The sequence below is a fragment of the Lampris incognitus genome, chromosome 5 (assembly GCF_029633865.1).
Source record: "Lampris incognitus isolate fLamInc1 chromosome 5, fLamInc1.hap2, whole genome shotgun sequence".
Classification (NCBI taxonomy): domain Eukaryota; kingdom Metazoa; phylum Chordata; class Actinopteri; order Lampriformes; family Lampridae; genus Lampris; species Lampris incognitus.
The window spans coordinates 26,970,996-26,983,029 of record NC_079215.1 but is presented as its reverse complement, the minus strand read 5'-3'; positions in this window follow the sequence as shown (position 1 = coordinate 26,983,029).

The window sequence follows — 12,034 nt, the reverse complement described above, 5'->3', positions numbered from 1 at the left end:
AAACAGCTAGCTGTTCCCACCCCTGTCTTCATGGTCCTAGAGCCAAACAGATTACCAGCAACTACGTTTGCCATCGCAGTTGTAATATTTATTATCTCTTTGGATTCTAGTGGTTTAGTCTAAATTTGTGAGCGTCCCATAATAAATGTATTTTTCTGCATTTTATAGATGCAAACACACCAAGAAACATTCTGATTCACATTATGATACCGATAGATGTTAGTTGACCCTAAGGCAGGAGACCTAATGGAACTTGACTTTATTTTTGATGATGTTGCGATCAGCTTGTCAGTATTCCGCGTATTTATCTGGGATTTCTTCTTTTTCCCTCTCTTCTCTTTGTTCTTTCGTCTAGCTTTACTAAAAAGGTTTATGTGCTATGTGCAAAAGTCTACTACTACTACTACTACTACTACTACTACTACTACTACTACTACTACTACTACTACTACTACTTTCGGCTGCTCCCGTTAGGGGTCGCCACAGCGGATCATCCGTTTCCATTTCTTCCTGTCTTCTGCATCTTCCTCTGTCACACCAGCCACCTGCATGTCTTCCCTCACCACATCCATAAACCTCCTCTTTGGCCTTCTTTTCCTCTTCCCTGGCTGCTCCATATTCAGCATGCAGTGTGCAAAAGTCAGATGCTAAAATGACAAAATTGAAACAGCACATTTCAATTTCATGAGGCTTTCCAGAGGTTTGTGAGTTTAAAGATACAATCCTGAAGATTTATGCAAACAAATGTAATTTATGATACTCCCTGGCGTATTGAAAACAAGAGATAAGCCACAAATATCCACAACATGAATACTTTGGTATTCACTCAGTGAATGTAGGACTGTCCTGGGAGAAAGTGTAGTTTCGTGAAAATAGAGCCCTTCACAGTGGTCAGATGGTAGAGACTAAGGCAGGCAGCAGCATGTGTAAAGAAGAAGTCGAGTGTTTGTAGTTAACAAGCTGATACGACTGCTCAGTCTTCCTCATCATCATAAGTAGAGGTCAGTCACCTCGGGATCTGGAGTGTGTGTGTGGTGCCTTTAAGTAGTCAGGATTGGCATACTAGAGACAAGCCACTGAAGGCTGAAGGAACAATTAACTGCAGACTGACACATTCAAGCAGAGGTGAATTCAGCCACATTAGCGAACATTGGGAGGCCATCTGTACAGATAGGGAGAAGATATCAATCGTAGAAGCTGCAGTGGTCACTTACACTCAAGTCAAGTCTAACAAGGCAGGGTGAGGACCTCTGATTGCTCCTCATCACACAGAGAGTGGTGATTGATTTGGGTTGTATCTCGCCATGCAGTGGGGATAGGGAGGGAGATATGATGAGGAATGTGGTTTATTGGCCTCGCAGACATCTTTCATGGAGGTTTTTGTTTTGTGTTTGGTTTTGTTTTTTTGAGGTGCTGTGATCCATCGACTGTGACAGATTTATGGAGTGATGGCCCAGATATTTACCAGATTGGAGCCAACAGGGCAGACATCTGTTTACACAATGTTGTCCAGAAAGTCGCTTGTGGGGGCCAGCATGTGTGGAGTTTGGACGAGGCTGCAGAGGAGATGGTTGGAGGTGGGTGGGTGATTGAAAAGGTTGGCTGGGCAAGTGGAACAATGCAAGATGGGAGGGGCCACAAACAGTTCTTTGTTAATGGGCTCAAGGGACCCTCGACCGTTGGGGCATGCCCACATGGTCTCTTCAATACATATCCATTTGTTGCAGAATTGACAAAAAAATGAAGGGAAATATAAAATTTCAACTGAAAAAGGTCATAAAGTAGTCTGCTGCAGCTAGAAAAGTGCTATATAAAATGCGGCTTGATTGATTGATTGATTGATTGATTGATTGATTGATTGATTGATTGATTGATTGATTGATTGATTGATCTTGCATTACACTTAAAATGAGAAGCGTTTGGTTAAGATGAAGATGCAAGGGAAGAAAAAGACCAGAGTGTGAGAATGTTTATTTCTCTGTGTGTGTGCGCGCGTCAGTGGGTATGTGCGCGTACATGCGTTTGTGTGTATGTGCAGGTGAGTTTGTGCACATACGTGTGTGTGTGTGTGTGGGTGGGTGGGTGTGGGTGTGTGTGCTTAAACACTGTGCCTAATCAGAATTGCTCACTGCCACAGCCAGATACCCCCGTAGTCATGTCCATAGATAAACATTGACTATTTTCTTCAAATTGTCACAATATCAATGAAGGGAATGAATACTACGTATATTATGAAACATCCTAAGTAATCGTGGAACAAAAAACATGTTTGCTATTGTGTTTATTTTTGTGTATGTACATCTGCATACACGCTTAATACCATCTTTGACTTTTGAGAATAATTTACAAACGCACCTGTGTGATTTTTCAAGGACAATGCCATATTGCTGTTGAGGACAGACAGTAAATGACTGATAAAAGAAATGAGAGCTATCCATCATCCACTCTTAAATACACATTGTTGTCATCACTGCATTTCATTGTCGGACGAGTTTCTGTGAGAGTTTTAGATTCACACATTCCCTTATCTGCAAGATGAGGGCAGTAAAATCGTAAAATGTGAACTGTGAGTGTACAATATACATTTTGCTATCATGGAGACCCAGGCCCTGCATTCATCAGAGCTATGACAATAATTCCCAGCTGACATATCAGTCATGACAAAGGTCAGGGAGGAACAGCTAACAAGCCGGGGAGTTTACTTGCTTATGATCGTTTTATATACATCCATAATTTCCCTGTCAAACATTAAAGAATATTACTCTGTTATCAAAGCCACTCCAAATAGCTTAATACAGCTAATGAAAAACAACTTCATACACTGCAAGAGAGACGAGGTTAGTCCTACAAACTACTTCCAGCGGGGATGAGCCAAACACACCTAAAGACATTTTTCATAACAAAAACAAAGTGATTCCCAGGTTTTTCCTGAAGGTCAGCTGATGTTGATGGGAGCAAAGCATTGATGTGCTGCAGGCTGCAGGCCATACCAATGCAAAACTCTCTGATTTCAGAGTTTAGTGCTGTAGAGAAGCTTCTTTTTTGCAAACGATGCAGTGAAACAAATATCCATATTTCCTAGACAACCCAGCTTCTCATGTATTATGATTGACAAACAGAAACCCTATTTCATTTTTGCACGTAAGTACTGTGATTTTTTCCCCCTCATAAGTTCAATAAATGGACAGACCACGACTAGAGTGAACGATGATTTTAGTGAAGTCTCACAGGATATATTTACACGTGGCAGGTGGATTCCTGACTGAACATATATACACGTAAGTACCTGACTACCTAGCTACCTCATATCAGCAGGGGGCGTACTTAGACTAGAGCCCAGTCACAAAGACTATAACTTGCAATTGCGGACATTACAAGTACTCAGTGCCGGATTTAGATGAAGGGAGGCCCTAGACCAGGGGTGGGCAATCTTATCCAGAAAGGGCCAGTGTGGGTGCAGGTTTTTGTTCCAACCAAGCAGTTACACACCTGATCCCACTAATCAACCAATAGAGTCTTTGCTGAGAAACTTGATTAGGAGACAGGTGTGTAATTGCTAGGCTGGAACAAAGACTAGCACCCACACCGGCCCTTTCTGGATAAGATTGCCTACCCCTGTCTAGACTATTCCAATTGTGAGGCCCCTCCCAATCCCCCATCCTCACAACTAGAGGAAGATGGAAGAGTGTTTTAAACAACACTGAGTAAAGCCGAGGATAGTGATGGCTGTTTAAAATTCCGTAATTCACAATTCCTCCTCTAAAGGACATAAGACTCTATTTTTAGATACCGTAGTGATTGAAAAAATGCATAGATGTTCAAATTAACACTGAAAAACTGTTGCAATAATCTAACTTTGTAAATATTTTGTGGAATAAACAGGAATTTCTAGGAAAATGAAATTGTAAGTTTACTGTTATATTCTTTAAAAAAAACCTTGAGCTTAAAATTGTATTGCCTGTGAAATGTTAAGATGATCTGCTTGACGGTGGCAATGTGACACTTTTAGATCCTACTTTATGTTGTCATTAAACAGTCAGTTTTAAAATACATATTAAGAAATAAAAAACTACAATCATCAAATACACTAAGACTAAAAAAGTTTTTTTCTAGCCTTCCTCATAGCAAAATCATCCAAAAGTTCATCAAAATTTGTTCGTCTAAGTTTGTCACTTTCGATGCACAGAATGCTCAGTGCAGACAACCTCTCTTGAGACATTGTGGCCCTTAATTCATTTTTAATTCTTTTGAGTCTTGAAAAAGACCTCTTTCCTGAGCAGTTAGTAACCATTATAAGCTAAGAAATAGCCGCAATATTGTTTCCACATTGGGGAAGGCCATCTGAACTTTTTCGTTGTATATAATTTGATAAAGGTCTGTATGAGACAGAGAGTGCTCTTCTGTAGGCCGATGGCTTTGTCTCACGTACAAGTGAAAGTGCAGAAGTTCATCAGTAAGTTTCAGGTCAACATCTTCTGGGTATGCTTCCATCAACAGTTCAACCCCTTGCTGAATTTCTTGCTTAGATGCTGTCAGAGCAAGAAAGGAAAACATTTGTGCAGCATCACTGTACACAGTAGTTCTTCTTCTTAAATTGGCTTCAAGTGCATCTAGTATAGGAATAAAGGATTTTATCCTAAACTTATCTCTTGAAGAGAGTTCATCTAAGGCATCAGGACCAGGTGCACTTCCATCATTTCCTTGCCGTTTCTTTATTCTTTGTCTCCTTGTAATAGTTCTGTAGTTAACATTTGGCAAGGTGGCTTTTGCTTGTTGCTCAAGCTCATCAAACTCTTCTCTAATTTTGCTTAAAAAAATCCTGAAGTGAACTGTACAAACTTGCACAAGTACTCAATAACAATTCTGATTTCTGAATGGCTTTGCTGACCTTGTGAAAATGACCTAGCACACGTGTCCAAAATGCAGCATAAACACAAATTCCAGTTCTTCCATTTTCTGCAAAAGATTGTTAGCTTGAAGCTTGGTATTACCCTTCCCATTAACATCAGAGTACAAATGATTGAGGGCATCAGTGATAGCATTGTAACTATCCAAAATACTAGCTTCTGTGGCTCTTGCATGTGCCTCCCACCTAGTGTCTGACAATATTTAGGCACTTTTGACTGAGGTTGAAAAAATTATTTTAGAATTGCCCATCTCTTTGTGGAGGGTGAAAAGAAGGTATAAATTTCATTGATAATGCCAAAACAGTTCACTGCATCAAGGCAGCAATCAACAGCCAAATGGCCTACCAAATTTAAAGAGTGACCAGCACATGGAATAAATCTTTCAATTTTTTTTCGATGGTTTTTTGCTGCATACCATTGTACATACCAGCCATGTTAGCAGCATTGTCATAAGACTGCCCTCAGCATTTTCTAAAGTCAATTTCAAGCTTAGTAGTGAGATAGTTACACACTAAGTCAGCCATGCTTTCTCCTGTGTGGTCTTTTAACTCAAGGGAAGTTAAAAATCTCTCACTTGGTAAACCATCTTCAGATGACACATATCTGATAATTAAAGTCAACTGTGTAGGAATTGCAGGAAAGTAGAGACGGACATTTCTCTCATTGACTGCACGAACGCGTGTGTCTTTTAATTGGCTTTACAGCTCTCTTTGGCCTTGGCTCAGATCTGACTCTCACATTGTCTTTGGACACATTAACTGTCTCTTCCTTATACCTACTGGGGATTTTACCCCGCGTGCTTCTCTGGGGCCTACTAGGCACCTGCTCTACACTCTCTGCACTAGATTCATCTGCATCCTCCAACTGTCTTTCCCCATCGGACCCATCCTCCCAGATCACCTGACCTTTACTGTCCCACGCCTGCTGCTGACCCTGACTCTGGCGGAGCCAGAGGGGTGGCCAGGGTGGCACGTGCCGCCCTTGATATCTGATGGACCACCCCAGGTGCCACCCCAAAATTTTATTCGCTGGCATCTTTTTAATACCGAGGACGAGGACAATACTTCTAGAGTTCACACCGCTACATACAACGGGATCTACGTGAAAGAACAACACATGTTGAAGTAAGTTTTAAATAAAGCTTGCATTGGGTTTAGGTCATTTTGTGATATTTATGTGGGATGGTTAAGATTAGCGTCTGATTGTTTCAAAAAGGGAAATGTGCTCTAGATAAGTTATAGCTAGCGAAAATCTTACCTATACAGCAGCAGCATTAATGTTAGCTAGCCGTGAAGCACGTTTAACCATCTGAAACAATCCATGGCTAATCTTGACCATCCTATATAAATATCACACAGTTTTACTGAAATATCATATAATGTGTATTGACTGCACTGTATCATAGTACATTTTATGATATTTATGTCGGATGATTAAGACTAGTCTGAGAAATTATAGCTAGCTGGCGTTACTCAATGTGGCCTACTACAGCAGCATCAACGTTAGCTGTGGATCACGTTTAACCATCTGAAGCAATCCAAGGCTAATCTTGACCATCCGTCATAAATATTACCAATTTTACTGAAATATCATATATTATGTATTAACTGCGCTATATCAGCGTTCATTTTGTGATACTTATGTCGGATGGTTAAGATTAGTCTGATAAATTATAGCTAGATAGCATTACTCAACGTGGCCTACTACAGCAGCATCAACGTTAGCTGTGGAGCACGTTTAACCATCTGAAACAATCCCAGGCTAATCTTGACCATCCGGCATAAATATTACACAATTTTACTGAAATATCATATATTATGTATTAACTGCGCTATATCAGAGTTCATTTTGTGATTTATGTGGGATGGTTAAGATTAGTCCCTGATTATTTCAGATGGGTAAATGTGCTCCAGAGCTAATGCCACTCTTGTTTTGCATAGGGTCCAAAAAAAAAGTCATGAAAAGAAAGAGAATTTCAGATTTCTTTATAAAAAAGAAAAAATCAGATCAGGTGGTCAGAGTCCCCAGAGCAGCTCTCTACCCGAGGATAGTAATGCTGAGAGTCAGTGTGGTCAGAATTCACAGGCCCAGGAGCATAGTTCTCCACCATCAGGTCAGCGCATCTACCAGGCAGCCAGTCACATGCCCAGTTAAGAATGTAAGTTTAGTTTCAACTAGCAACAATAGTTGATTTTTGTCAGATTGAGCCTCACTTTACTATGTTGATTCTTGTGTTTTTGTTTTAATGGCTGTGGCATTTGTATTGTGATTATACACTGATGGTTCTTATGTTAATGATGACACAGAGACCTTTGCTTCTGAGGAAGACATCGAGCCCTTTCCAAGTGCAACTGCATCAAGGAGTGCTGTTCTAGGAGGACCCAATGGTAGGCCTCTACTTTAAAACTGCAAATTTTAGTTGGCAGCTGTTAGTATGCAATCTTGTTGATTCTTCAATTATACATTTCACAGAGATATGACACATTGTTTTATGTGTATTCCAGACATATCAAGATCCAGAGACGAGGATCCTATACAGCCATCTTTGAAGTCATTTCCTAGGACGCAGCATGGTACAAGGAAGAGGGCTTTTAACAGGTCTTGGTACATAGAAAACCCATGGGTTGAATATTCTGTTAGTCGAGATTCAACCTATTGTTTTGCCTGTAGGCATTTTTCACTGCCAAATACACCTCAATCTACCTTCACATCAAACTCAGGCTTTTGTAACTGGAAAAAGGCAATGTTCAAAGAATCTGGTTTTAAGCTACATTCTAAGGCAGAGCATCATATTAATGCAATATATGCATGGAATCAACATAACAGGGCCAGAGAAAGCAACTCCTCAATCGTGGATAGCATAAATGAGGAAAGAAAGTTGAGGAAAACTGTACTTACATGAAAACTATTGCAGATGTGTTCTTACTAACTGCCACTCAAAATATAGCACAGAGAGGTCATCGAGAGTCTGATGATGACTCTCACAACAAGGACAATTTTTTAACACTCTTAGAAGAAATCGCAAAGCATGACCCTCTCATAGAGAAGAGGATGAATGAAACTGGCAATGCCAAGTATACAAGCCACCTAATGCAGAACAAAGTTCTTGAGACATTAGCTGAGATGGTACAAAGTGAAATAATGAGAGAAGTGAAATCAAGTGAAGTGTTCAGTGTAATTGCAGATGAAACAAAAGATTTGAAGAAAAAGGAACAAATGTCTTTAGTTATGAGATACTATTAGAATGGGACCATCCACGAGAGCTTTTTACAGTTTAAGTCCACTGAAAGCTTAGTTGCTGCAGGTCTCTCAAAAATGATTATTGATTCCTTTGAAAAACATGGACTAGACTAGAGAAATAATCTTGTGGGGCAAGGGTATGATGGTGCTTCGGTCATGAGTGGTAAGCATTCTGGTGTAGCTGCACAGATCAAAAGTACTGCAAGATTTGGTTTTTATGTGCACTGTAATGCCCATTGTTTGAACTTAGTTCTTGTTGACGCTGTAAAATCTGTGGCCGAGGCAGTTAACTTTTTTCTCTTCTGCAGAAGCTTTATAATTTTGTATGTTTCGGAAAAAGCAGTGATTTGGCCTGGATTCGCCACAGTTGGCGAATGCATACGGTACAAGGGTGGGTGTTTGAATTAGAATAGGGAGCGATTGGCCACCAAATTGGGAGAAAAAGGGAAAAATCAGAAATACATTTATAGGAAAAAAAACTTGTAAACTATAAAACTGACGTTTGCTACATTTTCCAACTGTCTCCTCTTCATCAGCCTTGAATCTACCATCTCACCCCGTCTCTCTTCTTCCTCCTCTCCCCTCACCGTGATCCTTCCCCCTTACTGGCTTTACGTACAACAGGCAAGTCAAATAGGAAAACATATAATCATACATATTTCAATATAGTACAACTGTACCAAAATAATAAACTTTATGAAACCAAAATAACCGGGTTACATTTGTCACGGACGAGAGCAGGAGGGCACACCCATGACAATCTTAAAGTGACTAGAACCGATTATGGTGAATTATTTCCATAGAGTCTGCTACAACTGATCAGTATGTGAAATGTCAGGGGTAGAATCTACTGACAAGCTGAAATATACAGCCTTTTTCATGTCAGCCAGAATTGCGCCCTTGAATTTTTTTTGCCATTAGTCGAATCATTTCCTCACATACAGTTTTTGACAAATAGGGATTTCCTTATGTGGAATTTCCATACTGATTGATATGAGCCAGTAAAAATGGATCAAATTTTGCTACTAGTTCTAAAGGACCAAGATAATTGCCATTATTTGGCAATTATCATGCTGGGCCTCAGGGTCATGCTGGGCCTCAGGACCGCCCCTAAGGAGGACCTCCAGTCCTCATCCGCTGAACTGGTTTACGGACAGCTGCTGTGGGTCCCAGGGGATTTCGTCCCCAGCACCACAACTCCCTGGTCCTCAGCCCATCAACAGACCTCACTCCTGGATAACGCCAGAGCTTTCATACCGGTCCCTACTTTGCAACACGGCCTCCCACAGTCTCACATCCGTGCAAGTCTGCAGATGGCAGAATATGTTTTCATCCACCAAGACGCCTCCCGTGGACCCCTGCAGTCTCCCTACGATGGGCCGTTCCACGTCCTTGAGACCGGAAACAAGCACTTTGTTGTGGAAGTCGGCAACAAGAAAGAGCGCATTTCAGTAGATCGCCTCAAACCGGCTCACCTGGACTTGGACCGACCTGTTGGACTTGCCCAGACCCCACGACAGGGGCGCCCTGCTACCCTGCCCCCACCCCCCAACAAGGCCCCTAAGGTTCCTCCACCACCCGCCCTACCCCAAAGCCACCACGGGGTCTTTAAGGCCCCTCCTGTAGGCACCCCGGCCTCCACACTTGTTTGGCGAAGCCGTTATGGCCGGGCCATCCCCCCCCCCTTCATGTTGACTATTTTTTCATTATGGTGAATTCTGGGGGGACATATGTAGCGGACTATATGGACACAATTCACCATAATTGGTAGACACGGGCCGTTTAAGAAAGGGTTTCCGGGTAGAAAAGGCGGAGTGAGGACGAGGTTGGTTGGAGCAGTGCCATGTTGCCAAGATTGTGATTGTGTATTGAAGAATAAATGACACATGCATTTGTGTAGTCAATGAGAGAAATTGTCCACCTCTACTTTCCTGCAATTTCCACAGGCCCTAGGCTTCAGCCTGCCAAGCCTATAGGTAAATCTGGCACTGCAAGTAGCTGCTACTTTATTATCAGTGTGATGGTGATACACTACCGTTCAAAAGTTTGGGATCACCCAAACAATTTTGTGTTTTCCATGAAAAGTCACACTTATTCACCACCATATGTTGTGAAATGAATAGAAAATAGAGTCAAGACATTGACAAGGTTAGAAATAATGATTTGTATTTGAAATAAGATTTTTTTTACATCAAACTTTGCTTTCGTCAAAGAATCCTCCATTTGCAGCAATTACAGCATTGCAGACCTTTGGCATTCTAGCTGTTAATTTGTTGAGGTAATCTGGAGAAATTGCACCCCACGCTTCCAGAAGCAGCTCCCACAAGTTGGATTGGTTGGATGGGCACTTCTTTGAGCAGATTGAGTTTCTGGAGCATCACATTTGTGGGGTCAATTAAACGCTCAAAATGGCCAGAAAAAGAGAACTTTCATCTGAAACTCGACAGTCTATTCTTGTTCTTAGAAATGAAGGCTATTCCATGCGAGAAATTGCTAAGAAATTGAAGATTTCCTACACCGGTGTGTACTACTCCCTTCAGAGGACAGCACAAACAGGCTCTAACCAGAGTAGAAAAAGAAGTGGGAGGCCGCGTTGCACAACTGAGCAAGAAGATAAGTACATTAGAGTCTCTAGTTTGAGAAACAGACGCCTCACAGGTCCCCAACTGGCATCTTCATTAAATAGTACCTGTTAGAGCCTGTTTGTGCTGTCCTCTGAAGGGAGTAGTACACACCGGTGTAGGAAATCTTCAATTTCTTAGCAATTTCTCGCATGGAATAGCCTTCATTTCTAAGAACAAGAATAGACTGTCGAGTTTCAGATGAAAGTTCTCTTTTTCTGGCCATTTTGAGCGTTTAATTGACCCCACAAATGTGATGCTCCAGAAACTCAATCTGCTCAAAGAAGTGCCCATCCAACCAATCCAACTTGTGGGAGCTGCTTCTGGAAGCGTGGGGTGCAATTTCTCCAGATTACCTCAACAAATTAACAGCTAGAATGCCAAAGGTCTGCAATGCTGTAATTGCTGCAAATGGAGGATTCTTTGACGAAAGCAAAGTTTGATGTAAAAAAAATCTTATTTCAAATACAAATCATTATTTCTAACCTTGTCAATGTCTTGACTCTATTTTCTATTCATTTCACAACATATGGTGGTGAATAAGTGTGACTTTTCATGGAAAACACAAAATTGTTTGGGTGATCCCAAACTTTTGAACGGTAGTGTATATTAACTTATATATTAACAAATATATTAACTTTTAATTCTTAGAAAAGGTCACATTCATTTATGAAAATGAGCTCACTCTAACCCAAACATTTTGAAACGGAAGGAAAAAAAAAGGTAAAACCTTTATCGTTAAATTTTAATTAATACTTTAGCGCTTATGAGATGAAATCCAAATCCAAATTGTTCGCGTAGTTGTGTTTTTATTCTATTTTTGGTTAAACTCATTCCCGGAGGCATCCGGGTAGTGTAGCAGTCTATTCTGTTGCTACCAACACGGGGATCGGTGGTTCGAATCCCCGTGTTACCTCCGGCTTGGTCGGGCGTCCCTATAGACACAATTGGCCATGTCTGCGAGTGGGAAGCCGGATGTGGGTATTTGTCCTGGTCGCTGCTGTAGCGCGAATAGCGTGATCCTCCCACGCGCTACGTCCCCCTGGCGAAACTCCTCACTGTCAGGTAAAAAGAAGCAGCTGACGACTCCGGATGTATCCATAGGAGGCATGTGGTAGTCTGCAGCCCTCCCGGGATCGGCAGAGGAGGTGGAGCAGTGACCGGGGCGGCTCGGTAGAGTGGGGTAATTGGCCAAGTACAATTGGGCCCCCCCCCCCAAAAGTCATTATTATTTTTTTATTTTCTATACATTATCTACCATATACA